The sequence below is a fragment of the Phyllobates terribilis genome, unplaced genomic scaffold (genome assembly GCF_046119375.1).
Source record: "Phyllobates terribilis strain yellow unplaced genomic scaffold, ASM4611937v1 Scaffold_1__5_contigs__length_1240528914, whole genome shotgun sequence".
Taxonomy (NCBI): Eukaryota; Metazoa; Chordata; class Amphibia; order Anura; family Dendrobatidae; genus Phyllobates; species Phyllobates terribilis.
The window spans coordinates 331,657,725-331,683,959 of NW_027362761.1; positions in this window are offsets into that span (position 1 = coordinate 331,657,725).

The window sequence follows — 26,235 nt, forward strand, 5'->3', positions numbered from 1 at the left end:
CTTCCTCTTCTTAAAGCAAGCCTTCTCTTCTGCCCCTGTGCTGCACCGTCCAGATAATAACAAACAGTTCTTTCTGGAGGTTGATGCGTTCTCTTCCGGAGCCGGAGTGGTGCTCACCCAGAAATCTCCATCAGGGAGAATGGTAACCTGCGGCTTCTTCTCCAAGCTCTTCTCCTCTTCTGAGTGCAACTACTCCATAGGAGACCGAGAACTGCTAGCTATCAAATTGGCGCTGGAGGAGGGGAGTTACCTGCTCGAGGGGACTCTGCACCCAGTGGTCATCTATACTGACCACAAAAACTGGGCTTATCTTCAGAACACCCAAAGACTCAATCCGCGTCAGGTCCGGTGGTCTTTGTTCTTCGCCCGCTTTGACATTACCCTACATTACCACCCAGCGGACAAGAATGTTAAAGCAGATGCCTTGTCCCGATCCTTTCTGTCTTTCGATCAAGAGGAGGAGCCTATGCATATCATCAATCCCTCCAAAATGATGAATGTGGTCCCCTTGGATCTGTCTCGTCTCCCACCCGGTAAGACGTTTGTAGCGATTGCGGATCGTAAGAAGGTTCTTCACCGGGGTCATTTATCCAAATTAGCCAGCCATGCTGGCCAGAAGAAGTCCTTCCTGCTCATTACCCGGCATTTCTGGTGGCCTACCCTGTGCAAGGATGTGGTAGACTTCGTCACGGCCTGTTCGTCCTGTGCACGCAACAAGGTTCCCAGACATCTTCCTGCTGGGCGTCTCCTGCCTCTTCCCATACCTGCTGTCCCGTGGCAACACATTACTATGGACTTTATTACGGATCTCCCTGTTTCTGCCAGTTGTACGGTCATTTAGGTGGTCGCTGACCGCTTTTCTAAAATGGCCCACTTTATCTCTCTGCCTGGTTTCCCGTCTGCATCTGTGCTGGCTAAGGACTTCATCCATCACATCTTTCGTCTCCATGGCCTACCCCTCCACATTGTGTCAGATCGAAGGGTCCAGTTCACTTTGCGCTTCTGGAGAGCTACGTGTAAGCTGCTGGATGTCACCCTGGATTTCTCCTCCGCTTATCATCCACAGTCCAATGGCCAAGTGGAACGTATCAACCAGATCATTACCAGCTACCTCCGACACTTTGTCAACGCTCACCATACCGATTGGGTGGAGCTCCTACCGTGGGCCGAGTTCTCCTACAACAACCATGAGGGCGAATCTTCTTCCAAGTCCCCGTTCTTTGTGGTCTACGGTCAACATCCCCGGATTCCATTTCCAATATCCGCTTCGGTGGACAACCCGGCCGCGGAGTCTCTGGTCAGCGAATTTTCCACTATTTTGGAGGACTCTAGATCCACACTTTTTCAATCCTCCGAGTGGATGAAGAAGCATGCTGACAAGGGACGTCTGGATCCACCTCAATTCCGTCCGGGAGACAGGGTTTGGCTCTCCTCCAAACATGTTCATCTCAAAATACCCTCCTATAAGTTGGGTCCACAGTTCATCGGTCCGTTTGAAGTTCTCAAGCAAATCAACCCAGTAGCCTACAAGTTAAAACTCCCTGTCACCTTACGGATTCCCAACTCCGTCCACGTATCTCTCCTCAAACCAGTTGTGCTCAATTCTTTTTCCGACAATCCGGGTACCTCCCCAGCTCCGGTCTCTGCTGAGGATGTCTATGAGGTAGAGAACATTTTGGCCACCAAGAGGGTAAGAGGAAAAACCCTTTTTCTGGTGGATTGGAAGGGGTTCGGCCCAGAGGAGAGAACTTGGGAACCCAGGGAGAACATCCACGCCCCTCTTCTCCTTAAAATTTTTTTGTTTCCTGGCCTGAAAAAGAGGGGGCGTAAAGGGGGGGTACTGTAATATCGTCGTCTCTGCTCGCTGACAGGCAGAGACGCCATTCCACTCACCGTCACGCTCCCTGCCCGGCGTCCTCCGGCGCTCCTGCTTCTCTTGCTACCGGCATGTGCAGCTCCCCGGGCACTGTGCTTAGGGCGCGTGCGCGCTCCATCCCTCTTTAAGGGGCCGCGCGCGCCGTCCTAAGGAGTCCCCGGCCAATGGCCGGAGGACCTCTCATTTAAAAGGCACCTCCACCAAAATGGAGGTGCCCGTGCAAGTTTGTTGCTCTGTATGCTTTACTCTGCTTCAGCCCACAGTTCCCGCTGCCTATCTGACTACCAGTCCAGTCCGTCTGACTATCAGTCCAGTCTCCCAGCCTGATTACCAGTCCAGCCCGACAGTCTGGTTACAGCCCAGTCTGCTAGTCTGTCTATGGGCTTGGCCTATCAGCTTATCCGGAGCCTTCACCTGCTACCTGTCTCCGCCTGCCAAGGACACTCTCCAGCCTGACGGTCCGCCTACAGTCAAACCCGCCAGTCTGTCTATGGGCTAGGCTAGCCTGCCTACCTGGAGAGCTTGCCTGTTACCTGGAGGCTCCTGCCTGCACCTGCCGTGCCTAACTGACAGCCTACCTAGAGGCCCCTGCCCATCACTTGCCGTGACCACCTGACAGCCTACCTAGAGGCTCCTGCCTGTTACCTGCCGTGCCTGCCAGTTCATCTGCCCAGATTACCAGTCAGCCTGCCTGCCATGCTCATCTGCTGTACCGGTCAGTCCCTGCCTTCTGACCCGTGGAAGTCACCTGCTCTCATACAAGGTTTTTCCCCAGAGTAGCACCTGGTCCCTCTGCTCGGTCCTTCCCTGGTCACGGAGTCGATTGAGCTGCCGTACGGCCTTGGTCGGTCCGAGTTGATACCTAGTTACGCCCCTCTGGTCCCTCCTTGCACCACAGTACACAGGTTCCACCACCCTGATCCGTAACACAGTGAGTCCAACAGCTGACAAAATTTAGGAAAAACTCCACTATCATTTGAAACACACATAGAGGTGGGCCACAGTAAAGAATACAACATGTTCCCATTATAAAGGAAAGGGTCTGCTATCCAGTTATAGGGTATGCAGTGAGTCCAACGGCTGCCAAAATTGAGGAAAAACCCTACTAACAATTTAAAGGCACATGGAGCTGGGCTACAGTAATGAGTACATTTTCCCATTAAAAAGGAGTGGGTCTCCCACACTGTTTGCCTATGGAGTGAATGCAACGGCTGCCAAAAATGAGGAGGGTCAACAGTGCCCCTTGCAAGAGACGTAGAAGTCGGAGGGCCTCCTGAAAACAATGTTCCCATTATTAGGAAGTGGGTCTCCCATACTGTTTGCCTTTGCAGTGAATGCAACAAAAATTTGGAGAAACTCTAATGCTCCTTGCAAGAGACGTAGATATGGTGATATTGTAGATATGGTGGTGATATGGAAGAGGATGTGGAGTATGATGATGAGGAGAAGGAGGAAGACAAGAACAAATAGACAAAATCAGGAAGCGTATAACCATGTCCAAGTGTGAAGACAGAGGTACATGGAAATAGAGTTAGACTTCCCAAAAAAAAAAAAAGTGTATTTGAGTTTGTTATGCTGCTATCATTCGGTGATATTGAGATATCTGGCCCAATTCAGCCCTTGTTTATTTTTATAAGAGTCAGCCTGTCAGCATTTTCAGTTGACAGGCGGGTGAGCCTATCGGATATAATTCCACCAGTGGCAATAAAATCCCGCTCTGGCAGAACGCTAGCATCAAGGCAGGCCAGGACCTCCAAGGCATAGAGAGCCCTTTCATGCCACATATTCAGCTTGGATACCCAATAATTATAAGGCACAGAGGAATCACAGAGGACAATGGTACGGTTGGCAAGGTACTCCCTCACCATCTTCCAAAACTTTTCCCTCCTTGTGAGACTACACCATGTCTCAGGGCCTGTGCGATGGAAGGGTCTGAGAAAACTGTCCCAGAACTTTGACAGTGTTCCCCTGCCTCTGCTGGATTGCATTTGTGTCTCTCTCTCCTGTACACCTTGGTTGTCCAATGAACTGTGGCCTCTGCCGCCAGTGTTTTCAGATGGGAATTTTTTCAATAATTCCGTAGCAAGGGCCTTCTCGTACTGCCCCATTTATTAGGCCTGTCCTGCGTGGGAATAAGAGACCGAAATTTCTCCTTGTAGCCTGGGTCGGTATGACAGTTGTGCAGGTAGTACTGTCTATAGCGCCGGAAACAAGCTCCTGTTCTTCCTCCTCCTCTTCTTCCTCATTGTCACCATATCCACGATGGGATGAGATGAGGCTTGGCTGTGTGGAATCACCCTGAATATTTCCTTGCTCCATCTCAATGTGCTCCGCCTGCAATGCATCCTCTTTATTTGTGAGCAGAGAGTGTTTCAGAAGACAAAGAAGTGGGATGGTGACGCTAATTATGGCGTCATCGCCGCTCATTATCTTGGTTGCGTCCTCAAAGTTTTTGAGGATCGTACATACAGAACAGACCAAAAGTTTGAACACACTTTCTCATTTAACCCTTTCGCAACCTTGGGTTTTGTCATTTTTGCATTTTCATTTTTTGCTCCCCTTGTTCCCAGAGCCATAGCGTTTTTATTTTTTGGTAAATATGGCCATGTGAGGGCTTACTTTTTGCAGGACGAGTTGTACTTTTCAATGAGATTACTAGTTTTACCATATCGTGCACGGGAAAATGGGAAAAAATTCCAAGTGCGGTGAAATTGCAAAAAAAGTGCAATGCCACAGATGTTTTTTATTTTTTTTTACCACGTTCACTGAATGCTAAAACTGACCTGCCATTCTTATTTTCCAGGTCATTACGAGTTCGTAGACAGCAAATATGTATAGGTTCTTTTTTATTTAAGTGGTGAAAAAAAATTCCAAAATTTGGTAAAAAAAAAAAAATAGCACCATATTCTAAAACCTGTAGCGTCTCCATTTTTTGGGATCTGGGGCTGGTTGAGGACTTATTTTTTGCGCGCCGGGCTGAAGGTTTTATTGATAACATTTTGGGGTAGATCGGATGTTTTGGTCGCCTGTTATTGCATTTTATTGCAATTTTGCGGCAACCAAAAAACGTAATTCTGACATTTAGAATTTTTTTCTCGTTACGACGCTTACCGTTCGGATTAATTCTTTTTTTATATTGATATATCGGGCGATTCTGAACGCGGCGATACCAAATATGTGTATGTAGTTTTTTTTTAAATATTTTATTTTGAATGGGGCAAAAGGGGGGTAATTTAAACTTTTATATTTTTAATTTTTTTTTATATTTTTAAAAACTTTTTTTTTCACTTTTTGCATGCTTTTATAGTCTCCATAGGAGACTAGAAGCAGCAACTGTCCGATCGCCTCTGCTACATACAGGGGATCAGCAGATCCCCTGTATGCAGCAGAAATGGTCCTGTGCTATGAGCACCGACCACTAGGTGGCGCTCATAGCGACCGGCTCAAGACAAACGCAGGCGTCTGCTGCAGACCCTGGGTTGTAATGCCTGCCCATCGGTGACCCGCGATCACGTGACGGGGGTCGCCGATGGGCGAGGCTTAGGACGCGCTTCCCGGAAGCACGCGTTAAATGCCGCTGTCGGAGATTGACAGCGGCATTTAAAATGTTAACAGCCGCGGGTGGATCGCGATTCCACCCGCGGCTGCTGCGGGCACATGTCAGCTGTAATAATCTGCTGACATGTGCTCGGTTCAGTGCGGGCTCACCGCCAGAGCCCTCACTGAACCGGGGGAGGTAGCCTGTGACGTACTAAGACGTCACAGGTTGTAAAGGGTTAAAGATTTTTCTGTATTTTCATGACTATGAAAATTGTACATTTACACTGAAGGCATCAAAACTATGAATTAACACATGTGGAATTATATACTTAACAAAAAAGTGTGAAACAACTGAAAATATGTCTTATATTCTAGGTTGTTCAAAGTAGCCACCTTTTGCTTTGATGACTGCTTTGCACACTCTTGTCATTCTCTTGATGAGCTTCAAGAGGTAGTCACCGGAAAGGGTCTTCCAACAATCTTGAAGGAGTTCCCAGAGATGCTTAGAACTTGTTGGCCCTTTTGCCTTCACTCTGCGGTCCAGCTCACCCCAAACCATCTCGATTGGGTTCAGGTCTCGTGACTGTGGAGGCCAGGTCATCTGGCGTAGTACCCCATCACTCTCCTTCTTGGTCAAATAGCCCTTACACAGCCTGGAGGTGTGTTTGGGGTCATTGTCCTGTTGAAAAATAAATGATGGTCCAACTAAACGCAAACCGGATGGAATAGCATGCCGCTGCAAGATGCTGTGGTATCAATGCTGGTTCAGTATACCTTTAATTTTGAATAAATCCCCAACAGTGTCACCAGCAAAGCACCCCCACACCATCACACCTCCTCCTCCATGCTTCACAGTGGGAACCAGGCATGTAGAGTCCATCCGTTCACCTTTTCCACGTCGCACAAAGTCACGGTGGTTGGAACCAAAGATCTCAAATTTGGACTCATCAGACCAAAGTACAGATTTCCACTGGTCTAATGTCCATTCCTTGTGATCTTTAGCCCAAACAAGTCTCTTGTGCTTGTTGCCTGTCCTTAGCAGTGATTTCCTAGCAGCTATTTTACCATGAAGGCCTGCTGCACAAAGTCTCCTCTTAACAGTTGTTGTAGAGATGTGTCTGCTGCAAGAACTCTGTGTGGCATTGACCTGGTCTCTAATCTGAGCTGCTGTTAACCTGCGATTTCTGAGGATGGTGACTCGGATAAACTTATCCTCAGAAGCAGAGGTGACTCTTGGTCTTCCTTTCCTGGGGCGGTCCTTATGTGAGCCAGTTTCTTTGTAGCGCTTGATGGTTTTTGTAATTGCACTAGGGGACACTTTTAAAGTTTTCCCAATTTTTCACACTAACTGACCTTCATTTCTTAAAGTAATGATGGCCACTCTTTTTTCTTTACTTAGCTGCTTTTTCTTGCCATAATACAAATTCTAACAGTCTATTCAGTAGGACTATCAGCAGTGTATCCACCAGACTTCTGCACAACACAACTGATGGTCCCAACCCCATTTATAAGGCAAGAAATCCCACTTATTAAACCTGACAGGACACACCTGTGAAGTGAAAACCATTTCTGGTAACTACCTCTTGAAGCTCATGAAGAGAATGCCAAGAGTGTGCAAAGCAATCATCAAAGCAAAAGGTGGCTACTTTGAAGAACCTAGAATATAAGACATATTTTCAGCTGTTTCGCACTTTTTTGTTAAGTATATAATTCCACATGTGTTAATTCATAGTTTTGATGCCTTCAGTGTGAATGTACAATTTTCATAGTCATGAAAATACAGAAAAATCTTTAAATGAGAAGGAGTGTCCAAACTTTTGGTCTGTACTGTATGTCTGACTTGCATGTCCACTCCTAAGGTCTTATGTGTGGAGTTTGACCTGAATACCGAAAGCCTTGTTGATGCTGGTAGTCAACAACTGCCCTCCTCTGCTCACAAATCCTTCCCAACATCTGCAATGTAGAGTTCCAACGCGTGGAGACATCGCAGTTCAGTCGGTGAGCTGGAAGCTGCAAACGCTGCTGAATAACGGCAAGGGCGGCGGAAGCTGTAGCTGACTTTCTAACATGAGCACACAGGTGGTGCAGTTTTACAAGCAGATCTGGATAGGTTTTGAGAAACCGCTGAACCACGAAGTTAAGCTCACGTGTCAGGCATTGTACGTGTGTGAGCTCGCCTCAAGAGCCCCATAGCTGCTGCAAAGTTTGCTCTATCATGAACTCTCCAGATTTAGAAGCCAGGGCACACCCGAGGATTCTCTGGTGGGCCCGTAAAACCCTGCCAAGAAGCAGCCCTGGCTAAGAAAAGTGTGTGGGAAATTTCCTGCACACTCTATGGCTGCTTTGTTACTGAGGGGGAAACCCATGCAAACATGAGGAGAACATCCAAAATCTTTGCAGATGTTGTCCATGGTGGGATTTGAACCCAGGACCCCAGCGCTGCAAGGTTTCAGTGTCACTGAGCCACTGTGCTGTCCTCTCTGTTCTCCCTCTGATATCTAACATGCTGGAGAAACATGCACCTAATGCCACGCAGGATCTTCAGCTCCTTTTTGAGAAACTAATGGATTTGGGCAGAAGAAAAGGAAATTGTGTATGGCTTTTCTACTGGTACTGAGGGCACTGATAATACCAAGGCATTGTGCCATAGTTGACTGGAAATATTCCAGGCTGGTTGGAGCCAAGCTGATTCCCATAGAAAACTACCAGCAGCAAGCTAAGGAGATGGTGGCTTCAATCATCATCACAACCTCACCTCGGCACTATGAACTCTCGTGAAGGAGAAGCCAGGGCCCACCAGAAGAGTCTCCAGTTCTCTGATGGGCCTATCCAACCCTGCCGATAAGCAGCCCTAGCTAAGAAAAGTATGTGGGAAGGTTCCTGGACACTCTATGGCTGCTTTTTTACTGTGAACTGGCTCCAGCAGTCTATAAGATTGCAATCTATGATCCCTTCAAATTCTCCCCATTGGCCAGAGACTTCAGTTCAAAACCGTAACCCTGACATGCAAAGCCATCCACAACCTGTCTGCTCCATATATCTGTGACCTAGTCTCCCGGTACATACCTGCACGCTTCTCCGATTCTCACAAGATCTCCTTCTCTTCTCCCGTCTTTTCTCCTCTTCCCAAAATCACATGTAAGATTTTTCCAATGCATCATTTCTACTCTTGAACTGTGTACCCCAACATATCAGACTCTCGCCTACTGTTGAAACCTTTAAAAAGAAGCTGGAGACCCACCTCTTCTGACAAGCCTACAACCTGCAGTAACCCTCGCTCCACCATACCGCTGCATGACTAGCTGTACCCTCACCTACTGTATCCTCACCCATCTCCTATAGACTATTTGCGTGCCCTCACGGGCAGGGTCCTCTCTGCTCTTGTACCACTCAGTGACTTCTTTTCAGATGTAAAGCGCAAAGGAATAAATGTTGCTATAATAATAAATAATAATAATTATCCTACTTATACTCTGGGTCAATAGATGGCATTTTCCTGGTGTCTGCCCCTAAATTGATGTGTTTTGGCAGCTTTTGGTCCCATTTGAAGGTGTTGTATATATGTTTGGTTTTGGCACCCATTGAATCCATGGACATCTGGCAATGTTCGGTGAATATTCGACAATTACATTGGCGTATATTGCAAAAACGGCGATTGTAATCTGAAACGAATATTAAAATATTTGCTCGTCTCTAATCAGAAACACCCTTAAAAAAAGATGTGGGTGTTGCATCATGGTCTCCCTGGTGATATGGTGGTGGAGGATGAAGAGAAGGAAGAGGACGACATATAATAGAACAATTCCTGAAGGGTATACCCATGTCTGGGTGTGAAGGGGTGCATGGGAATAGACGCCCAAAAAAATAACCACTGGATTTGAGTTTATGTTTGATGCTATCATCTGGTGGTGTTGAGAAGTCTGGCCCAATTCAGCCCTTGTTTATTTTTATAAGAGTCAGCCTGTCAGCATTTTCTGTTGACAAGGCGGATGCGCCTATCAGTTTTATCAGTTACAATTCTCCCGGCGGCACTAAAAACTATCTCTGAAAAAACGCTAGCGGCCAGGACCTCTAAGGTGTAGAAAGACAGTTCAGGCCACATGTCCAGCTTGCATCTTCCAAAACTTTTCCCTTCTTGTCAGAGTACCCCGTGTATCAGGGTCTGGGCGCTGGGAGGGTTTGAAAAAACTGTCTCAGACCTTTAACAGCGTTCTCCTGCCACTACCGCATCTGGTTTGTATCTTCCTCGCTTGTACTCCTTGGTTGTCCAATGAACTGTCTGACTGTGAACTGTCGCCAGCTTTGTCAGATGGGAATTTTTTTTTTGTTATAATTCTTCAACAAGAGCCTGAACTTAATATCTCCAAAAATGAACTCCTTCGGTTTCCTCCCTCTACTAACCTACCTATACCTGACTTTGCAATTTCCTTTAGGTGGTGCCACCATAACTCCCACTCAGCATGCCTGCTATCTTGGAGTCATATTTGACACACAACTTTCCTTTATTCAACGTGTAAAATCACTCACTCGCTCATATCACCTGCACGTTAAAAACTTCTCCAGAAGTCGACCTTTTCTCACCTTTGATACTGCAAAAACTCTTATTACTCTTAACTCTTGTACCAGTCGCTGTCACAGTTTTGTTCAAGATTATTGTAATTGTTTTTGCGATGCATACCCCTTTTTCACATGTAAAGTGCCATGAAATAAATGGTGATAAAGTAATAATAAAGTGAACCAGACTCACATCTACTGAGGCTGGACCATGTGGAACACAGGGTGGTGATGGCAAACTGACAGGAAACTTTATCTACTATCCAACCAACAACCTTTTCAGCAGGCACAGTGTCATCTTGCCCGCGGCCTCTGCATGCACCATAACGTCCACTTCCCCGTCCCTTGACACACACCTTGCCCATTTTAAATAGAGTTAAATATTTGTCACGTTGCCAAAAATGTCTGTATCATTACCGCAGTATCACATCTGATGAGATGACCACAGTTTTAGGCAGTGCCCTGGGAGTCAGAGATGCTTCCAGGGGTCTTCCCCATGCTGTTCCCATGTCACACACAACATGGCCAGATAAGGTTGTAAAATGTTAAAATGACATTTCCCGGTGAATGCATTTTTCATGGTTGAAAGCAATGCAAAAGTGCAAAAACGCATCAAAATCGCTACGTGTGAACATATCCCAAGGTGTGAAGGAGCATTTTTTTTTTTGTTTATTTATTTTGCCTTATATGCAAGTCATTACCCTGGAAAGGATGTTCCTTAACATATTTCCCAAGAAAATCCATTTTGTTTTTGTTTTTGCTTGTTTTATTGTGAGTCCATAAAAGTGGCGTAATACCTCTGACAACATTGTTGACAGCAGTGACCTGGAAGTCAAAAATGCTTCCCCATGCTGTTCCCATGTCATTTGAGCACTGTTTCCACTGATTTTGGCAATTTTTAGGCCCTCTGTAGAGCGCAGGGGGCAGCCACTGGAAAAATGCTCAAGTTTCCCATAGACTTACATTGGGTTCGTTACTCGGACCGAGCATTCAAGCATTCCAATTTGCTTGACCCGAGCAACGAGTAGCCGAGCATTTTAGTGCTCGCTCATCACTAGTGTTCAATGATCCTATCACTAAAGATGGCTGATTAACCCCTTATTCCTTCATGTGCTAGAACCTTTTTCCTAGGTTTAATTACAGGAGCTAGCAATCTCAATGCTACATAGCTCCCCTCCAGTACTTTGCCAGTGACTTGCCACTACCTGCGCCTATATTGGAATTTTAATATAAATTACTACTATAATAAGGATTTAATTATTAAAAGTTAAGTTTTAAAGAGCTTTTGTTGGGGGTTCTATTTGCCAACAGGCAATATGTTAATGAGTTGCCAGTGACTTTGTCAAAACAGCCATGGCCGAAAGTGTTGGCACCCTTGAAAAAGTATTTCTCCCAGAAAATTATTGCAATTACCCATGTCTTGTTATACACATGTTTATTTCCTTTGTGTGTGTTGGAACAACACAAAAAACTGAGAAAATAAAAGGCAAACTGGTCATCATTTCCCCCAAAATGGACGAGACAAAATTGTTGGCACCCTTAACTTAATATTTGGTTGAACACTCTTTGGAATAAATATCTGCGATTAATTGATTCCTATAACCAGTATATATAAATACACACTTGGGCTACACTTAATAGTTCTGCGTGCAGCTGCTGGTAGCGACACAGGTTCTGTGCGTAAACCTGTCCTGAGAGTAGAATAATATATTGGGAGAAAGCTACCACTCTTGCACTAGCTGGATACGATAGACAATGGTACAAAATGATTCATCATACTGTACTTATTTATGCAAATAGTTGAATCATTTTGTACCATCGTCTATCGTATCCAGCTAGTGCAAGCACGGTAGCTTTCTCCCAATATAAGCTTTCTATAGCCATCAACAAGCTTCTTACACCTCTAGACTTACATTTTGGACCACTCTTCTTTTACAAACTCCTCCAGGTTTCTCATATTTGAAGGGTGCCTTCTCCCAACAACAATTTTAAGATCTCTCCATGGGTGTTTAATGGGATTTAGATCCAGACTCATTGCTGGAAACTTCAGAACTCAGTATGTGTATGTTTCTGCTATGTTATGTACATATGTGTGCTGGGAATGTACATATGTGTGTGCGTTGGGTGTCTATACAAATATGTGTGTGGTGCTATGATATAAATGTGTGCTGGGTGTATTTGCATAAATGTGTGTGGTGCTATGATATATACAGTACAGACCAAAAGTTTGGACACACCTTCTCATTTAAAGATTTTTCTGTATTTTCATGACTATGAAAATTGTACATTCACACTGAAGGCATCAAGACTATGAATTAACACATGTGGAATTATATACTTAACGAAAAAGTATGAAACAGCTGAAAATATGTCTTATATTCTAGGTTCTTCAAAGTAGCCACCTTTTGCTTTGATAACTGCTTTGCACACTCTTGGCATTCTCTTGATGAGCTTCAAGAGGTAGTCACTGGAAATGGTTTTCACTTCACAGGTGTGCCCTGTCAGGCTTAATAAGTGGGATTTCTTGCCTTATAAATGGGGTTGGGACCATCAGTTGTGTTGTGCAGATGTCAGGTGGATACACAGCTGATAGTCCTACTGAATAGACTGTTAGAATTTGTATTATGGCAAGAAAAAAGCAGCTAAGTAAAGAAAAACGAGTGGCCATCATTACTTTAAGAAATGAAGGGCAGTCAGTCCACAAAATTGGGCAAAGTTTGATAGTGTCCCCAAGTGCAGTTGCAAAAACCATCAAGCGCTACAAAGAAACTGGCTCACATGAGGACCGCCCCAGGAAAGAGTCACCTCTGCTTCTGAGGATAAGTTTATCCGAGTCACCAGCCTCAGAAATCGCAGGTTAACAGCAGTTCAGATTAGAGACCAGGTCAATGCCACACAGAGTTCTAGCAGCAGACACAGCTCTACAACAACTGTTAAGAGGAGACTTTGTGCAGCAGGCCTTTAAGATAAAATAGCTGCTAGGAAACCACTGCTAAGGACAGTCAACAAGCTGAAGAGACTCGTTTGGGCTAAAGAACACAAGGAATGGACATTAGACCAGTGGAAATCTGTGCTTTAGTCTGATGAGTCCAAATTTGAGATCTTTGGTTCCAACCACCGTGTCTTTGTGCCACACAGAAAAGGTGAACGGATGGACTCTACATGCATGGTTCCCACTGTGAAGCATGGAGGAGGAGGTGTGATGGTGTGGGGGTGCTTTGCTGGTGACACTGTTGGGGATTTATTCAAAATTAAAGGCATACTGAACCAGCATTGCTACCACAGCATCTTGCAGCGGCATGCTATTCCATCCGGTTTGCGTTTTGTTGGACCATCATTTATTTTTCAACAGGACAATGGCCTCAAACACACCTCCAGGCTGTGTAAGGGCTATTTTACCAAGAAGTAGAGTGACGGGGTGCTACGCCAGATGACCTGGCTTCCACAGTCACCAGACCTGAACCCAATCGAGATGGTTTGGGGTGAGCTGGACCACAGAGTGAAGGCAAAAGGGCCAACAAGTGCTAAGCATCTCTGGGAACTCCTTCAAGATTGTTGGAAGACCATTTCCAGTGACTACCTCTTGAAGTTTTGGTCTGTACTGTATACAGTGGGGAAAATAAGTATTTGATACACTGCAGATGCAAGTTTTCCCATCTACAAAGAATGGAGAGGTTTGTCATTTTTATCGTAGGTACACTTCACCTGTGTGAGACAGAATCTAAAAAATCCAGAAAATCACATTGTATGATTTTTACAAAATTATTAGCATTTAATTGCATGAAATAAGTATTTGATACAATAGAAAAACAGAACTTAATATTTGGTGCAGAAACCTTTGTTTTCAATTCCAGAGGTCAAATGTTTCCTGTAATTCTTGACCAAGTTTGCACATGACTCGCCCAGGGGGATATGGGGAACTCGGTACCCGGGCCATTACCTTCTTGGGATGTCACGGCAGTCGGCTCCCGGGCACGTACTCTGGGGTCACTCTTTAAAAGGGGTTTGTTAACAGTTTTTGTCTCGTGATGCCACCTGTGGCTCCTGGTAATGGGTACCACTGCTGCAGACCTCCGGGGGTGATGGGATGGCAGCTGGGATGTTTCTGCTCCCCACAGGTGGAGCGGGCCCCCGGGGCAGGGTTGATGGAAAGGATGCAGGTGAGAGGCGGCCCGGTGGGGTCAGGGGGAATGATGGACAAGCAGACAGGGGATTCGCTTTAGTACCTTTACTGGTGTAATGGCAGGTATGGTCTAGGGTACTTAATAGGAAGGGCGCATCTTCTGGACTCTCCCCAGTGAGCTGGTGTTAGGCCTCCTGGTCCGTCTCTTCCTCTCCCTAGAGCTTCTGGCCAGCCTGAAACTAGGCCTAGCTTCTGTACTGTTTCACTCTCTCACCTGCCTGCTTGGTAGTAGAACTTTACTCTGGATACCAATATCCCTGGACGCTGAGGCCTTCGTGGTTCCTAGTTCTGTAAATGATGGTAGCTTCAGGTTAACCAGGGATCTGGAATCCTCCTGGTTTGCCGGTTGTCCCTACTGGGTTTAGAGGACCCTGTAGGCGTAGACCCAGTGTCCGGCTTGTGTCCTGGGGTGAGCTTTAGATGCTCCTCTGCCTCCTTAACTCCGGCCACACTCGGGGCCCTCAACACTGCAGCAGATGTACTGCTTCTTCACTGATCTTAAGTGTCAGCACACTCTCACTCTAACTCCACCTTCCAGTTTATATATATCCCTAACAGGGCTCCCTCTGGTGGTATGAGGTGGAAGGGTGGAGGTGTCTGTTATGTAATGAGGGCCTCTTGTGAAAAAGTCCGTCCATGCACCCTTTTGGGTCCTGTGGTACCTGTAATAGCAGGGTGCCACATCCCCCCATAGTACAACTCAGTACTCCTGGACTGAAGCATTTTTTTTTTTGTAACAAGTAACAACAACAATTACGATAACAAAAGCACATATCAAAGTTACAGTGAGTCCCATAACCAGGTGTCCATCTCACTGGTGAAGGTGCAACGTGAGCAGCATGAGGGACCCGTCTGAAAACCCTCAACGTAGGCCCTGGGCGTGGCTACAGGGCATAAGTGATCCCGGTGTTGGACCACGTCTTCGGCCACGCCAAACGGGTTTTTGTTCAGTGGTCTTTTAATATAAAACCAATAGGGGGCACTTCAATAAGTGCAACTATTTACAATGGACAGTTTTTGGCTGCTCACAGTCCTCAGCCTGCAAATCTTTATACCCTCACTGGTAACTAAAGGCACACATTTAACTTTTTTCAGTTCACACACATATAACTGTTTGTACCCTTACGGGTAGCTATTTACACTGTAGGCATTTTGTATCTTATTCCCTATACCTGGTAGGAAATTGGCCTTGTGTGCTGCGTGTGGATCTACATAGCACTGGGGTGATACTGGTGTCTGTGCATGCACTATCCGCTAACCTATCAGGTCCACGTGCGGGTAAGTTATAGAACTGCCTCAACATCTCTATAGGACTGGCAAGTGCACTGTTTACTGGACCCTCAGGTTCTGCTTCAACTGGTGATCCTCCTCTTACTGGGGACTCTTCCTGTTCCTGAGCAGGTTCTTCAAGGGTGCTCACAGGCTCTTCTTGTGGTGGAGGTTCTTCCGGTGGCTGACAGAAGTGTATCACTGGTATGATAACTGCTCCATCGAGTTGAGGCCAGTCCGCAGGGAAGTCTCCTAGAACTGTATGAACTACATCTTCCTTGGTTTTTTCTTTCTGCTATTATAAGAGGTACTTCTTCCTCCTGTGTCTTCAGTAGACCAGGGCACAATTTCACGTGGTCTCTTGAGACTGTTGTGGTTGTCCTACCTCCATCTTGCTGATCAGACAGGTTTTGGTGTTGTCAAATCTGGAATTTAACACGGTGTAGGGCTCTCTTTCCCACTGGTCATCGAGATTGTGACCTCTTCTTTTCCGCTTTAGCACTATTTCTCCGGGTGCCAAGGGTTCTGCTGGTGCATGCTTGTTATACTGGTCTTCTTGTCTTTCCCTGACATTGTTTAGGCGGTCTTCAACACAGGCCTGTACTTTCCTGTATTGCTCTTGCCGATTTGTGTCCCAGTCTTCAGTGGACATATCTGCAGCAGGTTCTACCACACTGAGCTCCAGGTCCATGGGCAATTTTCCAGGTCTTGCTCTCATGAGGTACACTGGGGTACAATTAGTAGAACTCACAGGTATGTGGTTATACAAGTCCACCAGGTCAGGTAGTTTGTCTGGCCACTGGTTCCTCTCTTCCAAAGGTAGGATTTTTAACTAGTCAATGACGATGTTATTCATTTACTCACACATTCCGTTGGTCTGAGGATAATATGGTGTAGTCCGGATCTTCTTGCATCCATATAGGTGACAGAATTCTTTAAACAGCTCAGCTTCAAAGGCAGGGCCTTGATCTGTTAGCACCTTGTCCGGGTATCCATGGGGACTGCAGAAATAGGTTTGGAATGTTCCTGCTGCAGTTTCTGCTGTCAGATCCTTGACAGCAGCTGCCACCAGGAACCGGGAATATTGATCCACCATGGTCAGGGCATAGGAATAGCCTGATCTGCTGGGCGACAGTTTGACGTGATCCAGAGCAACAATCTCCAGGGGTTGGGTTGTTTTTATGGACTGAAAGAGTGCTCTCTGACTTCCATAGTCTTTCCTTCTGAGGCTACAGGGCCCACAATTTCAGCACCACCTTTCTATGGAACTCCGCATTCCATCCCAATAGAACCGGTCCTTCAGCAGGGTTTCCTGCTTCTTTCAGCCAAAGTGACTTGCTTGGTCATGGTAGGCCTCTAGCACCATCTGGATATCCGTCCTGGGCACTACAATCTGCCACACCATTTCATGGGTTTTAGGGTTGACATACCTCCTGCACAGCTTTTCTCTGTAGATGAACAGCCAGCTTCTCTCATTCCATGGGTGTTTGGCTTGTGGAGGAGCATCCTTCTCCAGGTGAGAACCTTCTTGGGTTATCAGTCCTTTGATGAGGCTGACAACCGGGTCACTGTCCTGGGTCTCCTTCCAGCTGTGATGAGGTAAAGGGTTTAGCATCTTACCATGAAATCTTCTGGAGGTGTGTTGCTCGTGGACCATTCCATTTCTGTGGAAGGAAAGTTATTCAATTTCTTCTAGGTCATCCACTTCATCCTCGGTGTCCAACTGGTGGGGCATTCTTGACAGGGCATCAGCATTGGTGTTCTTGTGACGTGCCCGGTACTTGATTGTGAACTGGTAATTCGACAACCTGGCCACCCAACGATGTTCCATGGATCCCAACCTGGCTGTCTCCAGGTATGTCAAGGGGTTATTGTCGGCAAAGGCTGTAAATTTAGTTGAGGCTAGGTAATGTTTCAATCTTTCAGTGATAGCCCAGACAAAGGCCAGGAACTCCAGCTTGAAGGAACTGTAATTCTCCGGGTTCCTCTCAGTAGGGCGAAGCTTTCTACTGGCATAGGCAATTACCTTTTCTCAGCCGTTATGCTTCTGGGACAACACAGCTCCCAGTCCCTCATTGCTGGCATCTGTGTATAACAGGAAAGGTTGGCTGTAGTCTGGGTAAGCCAGGATTTCCTCACCGGTTAGAGCTTCAGTCATTAATGCAAAGGACTCAGTCTGTTCTTTGCCCCACTGGAATGGGGGACTTTTACCTCTTTTGGACTGTCCTACTAGGAGATCTTGTAAAGGTGCTGCCTTGTTGGTGTAGTCCTTAATGAACCTCCTGTAGCACCCGACCAGTCCCAGAAATTGACGTACTTCTTTGATGTTCCTTGGTTCAGGCCACTTCTGGATGGCAGTGACCTTCTACGGGTCTGGTGCTACCCCCTCTGAGCTGACTAAGTGTCCCAGGTACTGAACCTTCCGTTTCCCTAAAGTAAGATGTTTTCCCCACCATGCTTCACGGTCTGGACGGTGTTCTTGAAGTTGTACTCATCCTTCTTCTTCCTCCAAACATGGCGAGTGGAGTTAATACCAATAAGTTCTATTTTGGTCTCATATGACCACATGACCTTCTCCCATGCCTCCTCTGGATAATCCAGATAGTCGCTGGCGAACTTCAAACAGGCCTGGACATGTGCCTGCAAAAATCCTGCAAGCACGTGCCCAGCAGGATTTTAGTCAATGACATGTGTTAGTAACAGTAATGTTTGAAACTGTGGTCCCAGCTCTCTTTAGGTCATTGACTAGGTCCTACCATGTAGTTCTGGGCTGATTTCTGACCTTTCTCAGAATTATCCTTACCCCACAAATAGTGTTGAGCCACCCCCGTAGTGTTCGAGTTCGGTTCGGTCCGTCGAACACCCGTATGTTCGCCGAACTGTTCGTCGAACTGTTCGTCGAACACCTTCGAACACTGTTAAAACCAATGGCAGGCAAACTAAAACACATGAAAACACATAGAAAACACCTTCAAAGGTGTCCAAAAGCTGACAAACTGCTCAGAAGACACAAATAACACATCGAAAAGCGACAAGTATATATAGTCATGCGAAAAGAAAAGAGGTGGAGGAGTAAAAGGAGGGGGAGACACAGATATAGGCATGTCATGCCCTTCTAAAATCAAAAAAGTGCGAAGCCGACACGGCCAGTCCGTTCCTGCCCGTGCGACCTCCGTGTCGCCGGGTTTGTGCCAGAGCCGCGGTGGACCCTGACGGCCCGCCCCCCTCTCCCAATACTGGTGCCTGTCTGCTGGTGGGTCAAGCGAGCCCCACTGCGGTGGAGGCAGGTCTAATCTTTTTAATTTAAATCGTCTCTCTAATTTGAATGAGTACACTTTAAATCCTTTTACAAGGATCTATTGGAGGGAAAGTCTCATGCCAGCAGCCACGTTAATTCCAGCTCCAGTAGCATTCACTAAAGCTGCTGCAGTTAAAAAGCTTTTATAAGGATCGAGCTTGGCGGTCCACCGCAAGGCGTCCTACTGCAAGTCCCAGCCCCAGTGCCTTGGGGTGCCTCCCCGATTCTCTTCACTGAGTGTCCCGGGGGCACGAAGCATTTCCTTTGAAAAAATTAAGTGTCCAAACTACAGGTGGTGTAGCTTGCTTAACAGCTGGGATAATCCGCTGACTAGCAGACACTGCTACTAGGCACAAAGTATTTCCTGGGCTAGATGCAGTTAAAAATTTGTAATTAGATACTCTCGTTGGATGCTGAGAAAGCATTCCATAGAGTCTCCTGGCACACCATATATTATTCTCTTAAAAAGCTTGGGGTAGGGGTCTAGGGGACCCTTTTACAGACAAAATCACGGCAGTGTATCGCAAAACGTCACCTAGGCTGAAGATAAATGGAACATTTTCATCACCTTTCATAATCACCAATGGGACAAGGCAGGGATGTCCTCTGTCCCCTCTCTTATACATCCTAGTGACGGAGCACCTGCTCTCATCAATTCGCCATAACCCCAATATTAGGTGGATTGAGGTAGGAGGCACCGAGTACAAGTGCTCTGCATTTGCTGATGATGTCCTAGTATATATCATTCAATCACATATATCCATCCCTGCTGTTATGGCTGAAATAGATCACTTTGTTACATGGTCAAATTTAAAAATCAATGCAGCGAAGTCTGAGGCCCTCGATGTCTCCCTCCCCAAATCCATACAGGATTCCATCCTGTCCAACTTTCCCTTTGCCTGGCCCTCACAGGGTATCAAATACTTAGGAATTCGTATTCATAGAGACCTCTCCCGTCTATGTTATCTCAATTTTGGGCCCTTTATTGAACAACTCCATACAGACAACGGTTGGCAAGTTAGAACTGTAAGATTCACTACGTGAACCACTGGTGTTTTGTGGAAAAGCACATGTACACTGTGTTCCAAATTATTATGCAAAAAGTGCTTAGGAGTGATAAGGTAAGAATTTTTTTGTTTGTCAGTTAAACTCATTGATGGTGATGTGTGTCAGGGCTCTTTATATCACTGTAAGCAATTGCAGACACCAGTGCTAATTAGTTTGGCAGGTGTGTCCAATGAAAGGCAAGACTACTTAAGAAGGCTGTCCCACATTATTAAGCAGCCTACATTTTCTGCCAAAATGGGAAAGAAAAAGGATGTGTCGGCTGCTGAGAAGCAACAAATTGTGGAGTGTTTAGGTCAAGGCATGACTACAATCAACATTGCCAAGACACTTTATCCTGATCATCGCACAATCAAGAAGTATGTAGCTGATTCACAGTACACAAGTGTGCGTGCTGATAAGGTAAAATTGAGGACTCTTTCCTACAGGCAATTACATCAGGTTAAAAGAGCAGCGGCAAAAAAGCCTAGTCATAGCAGCAGACAAGTTTTTGAAGCTGCTGGTGCCTCCAACGTCCACCGAACAACAAGATGCAGGGTCCTTCAGAGGTTTGCAGCTGTGCATAAGCCATCCTGTCGACCTCCTCTATCCTCTGTACACAAGCAGAAACGGCTCCAGTAGGCCAAACAATACATGAAGACTGACTTCAAAACTGTTTTGTTCACCGATGAGTACTGTGCAACGCTCGATGGTCCAGATGGATGGAGTGGAGGATGGCTGCTTGATGGACACCCCATTCAAACACGGCTACGGCGCCAACAAGGAGGAGGTGGAGTTATGTTTTGGGCTGGAATCATGGGGAGAGAGATTGTCGGCCCCTTTAGGATCCCTGAAGGGGTAAAGATGAACTTTACATAATGTATGTGGATTTTCTCAAACAGCACTTCCTGCCATGGCTCAAGAAGAAGAACCGTGTATTCCGCAGCAAGATCATTTTCATGCATGATAATGCACCGTCTCATGCTGCAAATAACACATCTGCACCTCTGGCTGATATGGGCATAAAAGGGGACAAACTTATGATGTGAACCCCATGCGCCCCTGACCTCAACCCCATTGAGAACCTCTGGAGCATCATCAAAAGGAGTGTCTATGATGGCGGGAGGCAGTTCACATCTAAGCAACAGCTCTGGGAGGGTATTCTGTCCTCATGCAAAACAATTGAAGCAGAAACCATCCGAAACCTGACAAATTCAATGGACGAGAGAGTTCAGAAGCTCCTTTCGAACAAGGGGTCCTATGTGCAAATGTAACATCACATAGAATAAAGTTTTGAGTTGAAAACTGTTTGATTTCAGTTTCTAATAACCTGCTAATGCTTAAATTTCCAAAATGACCATTTTTTTGTTCTTTTTTAAAATGAAAAGGTTGATCGAAGAGTGTGGGGGATCTAAGAGTGAGGCAACCCAGTAGTCAGGATTATTTTGAATTCTGACAATCTGAGGGTCATGTTGCAGGTAGTGCAGCAAGAAGGCACTCATGTGTCTTGGGCATCTAGGAGCCCCAAAATTATTTTCCGGGCTAGATGCAGCTAAAAATTATTATTAATTTGAAAGCTGGTGGAGATTAGTATAGATGGCCTAATAGAATCAGTACTGCAAACTGCTACAAGGCCCAAATTATTTTCCAGCCAAGATACAGATAAACATGATTATTAATTTTAAATCTGGTGGAGTTTAGTATTGATGGCCTAATAGAATCAGTACTGCACACTGCTACAAGGCCCAAATTATTTTCCAGCCAACATACAGATAAACATGATTAGTAATTTGAAAGCTTAAAACAGTTGGTGAGGTGATTTTAACAAATCATCAAGCTTTTACTCTGCCCAGGATGGCACAGGGGTAGAAAAGTCGTTTCGGATCCATGATTTGTTCATCTTTATGAACGTGAGTCTGTCTACATTATCAGTGGAGAGCCGCGTGCGCTTATCTGTCAGCACACCACCAGCAGCACTGAACATACGTTCAGACAGAACGCTGGCTGCGGGGCATGACAAGATCTCCAAGGCGTAAGTGGCGAGCTCCGGCCATTTATCCAGATTGGAAGCCCAAAAAGAGCAAGGGTCCAGTGACACAGTCATTGCTTCAATGTTTACTTGGAGATACTCCTTTACCATCGTCTCTAGGCGTTGACTATGTGTCAGACTTCTTGTCTCCTGTGGCATTGCAAAGGATGGGCTAAAAAGTGGTGAAATGATTCCGCAAAATTGATTTTACCAGCAGATACTGTGTTTCTGTTACGTTTTGTGTGCTGAACACTTGACGGTCCCACGGTTGGCAATTGGAACTGTGAGATTCACTACGTGCACCACAAGTGTTTTGGGGAAAAGCACATGTAAGATTCTGCAACAGTCTCTGCTGATACACCTGCATGCGTGCATCTCTTTCTATGGCAGGAATAATTTCTGCAAATTTACTTTTGTACCGGGATCTAACAGTGTGGCAACCCAGTAGACAGGATTATTTCTAATTCTCACAATTCGAGGGTCATGTTGCAGGTAGTGCAGCAAGAAGGCACTCATGTGTCTTGCGCATCCAGCGCATCCATGCTTCCTTCCTCTGCCCTCTCCCCCCAACCTCGCACAACAGAAATGTGATCAAAGTCTCCCTCATCTGATGAGTCTTCCATCAGTTCGTCCTCCACTTCTTCCTGGGCTCCTGCACCTTCCTCACTAGTTTGGCTGCTACCATGCGCCCTGGTAAAACCATCTGCCCCACCCTCACATGCCTGCCGCCTTGGTGCTGCCGACCGTCTGGACCTGGCAGATGTTAGCCCTTCCGCATACAACTCCTCCTCCTCTACTTCCTCCACCTCCTCTTGTGCCACCACCTGACTCCGAATTCTGTTTAACATGTGCTCCAGCATATAAATCACCGGAATAGTCATGCTGATAATGGCATCGTCAGCACTAAACATCTTCGTCGCCATTTCAAAACTGTGCAGAGGGGTGCATAGGTCCCTGATCTGAGACCACTCCTCCAGCGTGATCTGCCCCACCACTGGATCTTGTTGGCCCAGGCTATACATCAGAACGTATTGCACCTGGGCTTGTCGGTGCTGCCACAGTCGCTGAAACATGTGCAGAGTTGAATTCCACCGGGTAGGCACATCGCATTTTAGCCGGTGAAGTGGCAGGCCCAACGACTTCTGGAGAGATGCAAGTCGCTGAACTGCGGGATGCGAACGGCGGAAGTGAGCACACAGCGACCATGCCCTCTGCAGAAGGCCATCTAGTCCGGGATAGTGGGCTAAAAATTGCTGGACAACCAGGTTCAACAGGTGAGCCATACAAGGCACGTGTGTGACATTGCCCCGGTGAAGGGCCGCACCCAGGTTTGCAGCATTGTCGCACACGGCCTTCCCTGGTTTCTGGTCCAGTGGAGACAACCATTCATGAAACTGGTTCTCCAGAGCTGACCACAACTCCTCAGCTGTATGACTCACATTTCCCAGACATTTCAAAGTAAAAACTGCCTGATGACGTTGAGCCCTGCTGCCAGCATAGTAAGGAGGTGTGCAGGATCCCTTCTGTGCAGTTAGAAAGCTTGTGGCATGACCAGGCAGGCTTTGGGTGCAGGTGGAAGACCGAGAGGAAGTTGAGGAGACAGAAGTAGTGGAGGAACTTTGAGATAAAGAGGATTGACGCACAACTCGTGGGGACGGCTAGACTTGGACAGCAGCCCCTAGTCCTGCTGTCACCATAGTTACCTAGTGCCCAGTCAGCGACATGCATTGCCCCTGTCCATGCCTACTTGTCCAAGTGTCTGTGTTGAAATGCACCCTGTCACACACAGAGTTTCTCAATGAAGCGGTGATGTTGTGTGCGACATGCTGGTGGAGCGCAGGCACACCTTTCTTGAGAAGTAGTGCCGACTTGGCATCTGGTACTGGGGCACTGCGACGGACATAAGGTCTCAAAAATCCTCTGTGTCCACCAGGCGGAAAGGCAACATTTCTGTAGCCAAGAGCTTGCAGATGGTGAAATTCAACCTCTTAGCTTTCTCATGGCTAGTAGGAAATGGTCTTTTACTTGTCCACATCTGAGGGACCGAGGGCTGGCTGTTGTGCTTAGACGGGGTTGAGAAGGGTGTCCCCGGCAAACTGCCGGTCTGTGAGGAAGATGCAGGCGGATATGTTAGGTTGCCTTGATCCAAAGGTGGTGCTATCGATGTCGGACAGCGCTGAACACCAGCTGGTGTTACCACCTCCAAAGAAAATGATGACCTGCCAATCACGCTGGCTGTTGCAGGTAAAGAGGTGGCAGGTCTGCCTCACAAAACAGGTGTGACTGCTGTCCCCCCAGTCACAGAAGATGAAGAGGCTGTGGATGCACAAGATTTGGCAGACGGTGGTTGGCCTGGCCAGCTAGGCCGCATTGTAGCACAGTGAGCTTCCCACTGCAACTTATGCTTCATATCCATGTGCCGGTTCATGCATGAAGTACTCAAACTATGTATTTTTTGGCCTCTACTTAGCTTTTGCTGACAAATGTTACAGATAGCACGAGTTGGGTCATCTTTATCGATCAGAAAAAGTGCCCAGGCTATGCAAGGCTTAGCACCCATGCGACCTGAAGAGCCACCACGACTTGTGGTCAGAGGCAGAGTTGTGTTTGAGGATGCAGTTGTTGACGTGCTTCCAGTACTACGTCTCTGTCCTGGAAGGCACAACCTGACCTCTTCGACACTAGCATTCTCCTCCACCTTCTCTGCTGACCTCATCGACTGGCTGACTGTGGGTTGACAGTAAGTGGGATCTCCAACCTCGTCATCATCACCCTGTGTGTTATCACACCCGTCGTCCTCAGAGCCAACATCTTCCTGCCCTGACAAAAAACTAAAGTTGTCGCTCCAATCAGGTATTTGAGTCTCATCATCGTCTTCCTCATTGTCTCCACCAACAGGAGTTACAGTTTGGGAACTTGGGTCTACATTAAGGTCAGAACCTTCTGCATCTGGTCCTGGATCCGACTCATAAAGATTTTGGGCATCAGTGCAGATCATTTCCTCGTCTGGATTCACAGAAGCTCTGGAGCCGACCTCTGATTCCCAGGCTATAGTATGAGTAAACAGCTCTGCAGACTCAACCATCTGTTGTACCCCATACTCAGACGGGCAGCTGGAGACTTATGAGCTGTGAGGAAGCAAGTGCGATTGGGGTGACACCTCTGAGGACTGGAGTATTTGTGATATTTAAGTTGAGGTGGAGGAGAGCCCACTTAAAGAAACACTTGATATCCGTTGAAGTACCTGCTGTTTTTGTGCCACATCTGGAATTTGTAGCGATTGACGTGGCCGTAAGAAAGGGATCTTATCACATTGTCTGCTAAAAGAAGTAGACATCTTAGTTTGGCTGGAAGATGGTCTTTCTTCTTCAGATGTTACTGTTGCTTTAACACCTACCCCACGGACACAACATTTTTTTTCCTTCCCAACATGCCTATTCCCCTTTCCACCAACAGCAGGCCTTTTTCCACTCATTTTGGTGGTTAACTAATTCACAACTCTGGAGTTGTTTGCACAAAAAACAATGGATGGGAACTGAGCAGAGCTGAGTGGCCAAACTGTGGTATTAGCCCAAAAGTATTGGCTAGGTTAGATGCAGATAAAAATTATTTTTAATTTGCAACCTGGTGGAGGTTAGTATAGATGGACTAATAGAACCAGTCCCACACACTGCTACAAGCCGAAATATTTTTTCAGAGCTAGATGCAGAAAAAAATTATATTGAATTTGCAACCTGGTGGAGGTTAGTATAGATGGACTAATAGAACAAGTCCCACACACTGCTACAAGCCGAAATATTTTTTCAGAGCTAGATGCAGATAAAAATAATTTTGAATTTGCAACCTGGTGGAGGTTAGTATAGATGGACTAATAGACCAAGTCCCACACACTGCTACAAGCCGAAATATTTTTTCAGAGCCAGATGCAGATAAAAATTATTGAATTTGCAACCTGGTGGAGGTTAGTATAGATGGACTAATAGAACAAGTCCCACACACTGCTACAAGCCCAAATATTTTTTCAGAGCTAGATGCAGATAAAAATTATTTTGAATTTGCAACCTGGTGGAGGTTAGTATAGATGGACTAATAGAATGATGCTATGCCCAAAAGGTTTTACTTCACTAGGTGCAGTAAAAAAATTTGTATTCTATACACAGGTGGTGTAGCTTGCAACACAGATAGGCTACTCCACTGACTAACACACACTGCAAGAGGCCATAAAGGATTTGCTTTCTAGATTTAGCCAAATGCTGTGAAAAAAACTTGCACAGCACTGGCACAGACCTGCCTGGCAAAAAGTGATAGGAACTGATGTAACCTAGCCCTCAAAAGGACTGCAATTACAATTAGTCTTTACTCCCAACCTATCTATTTAAGAGCACAGACCTGCCTGATAAAAGTGATAGGAACCGATGTAACCTAGCCCTGAAAAGGACTGC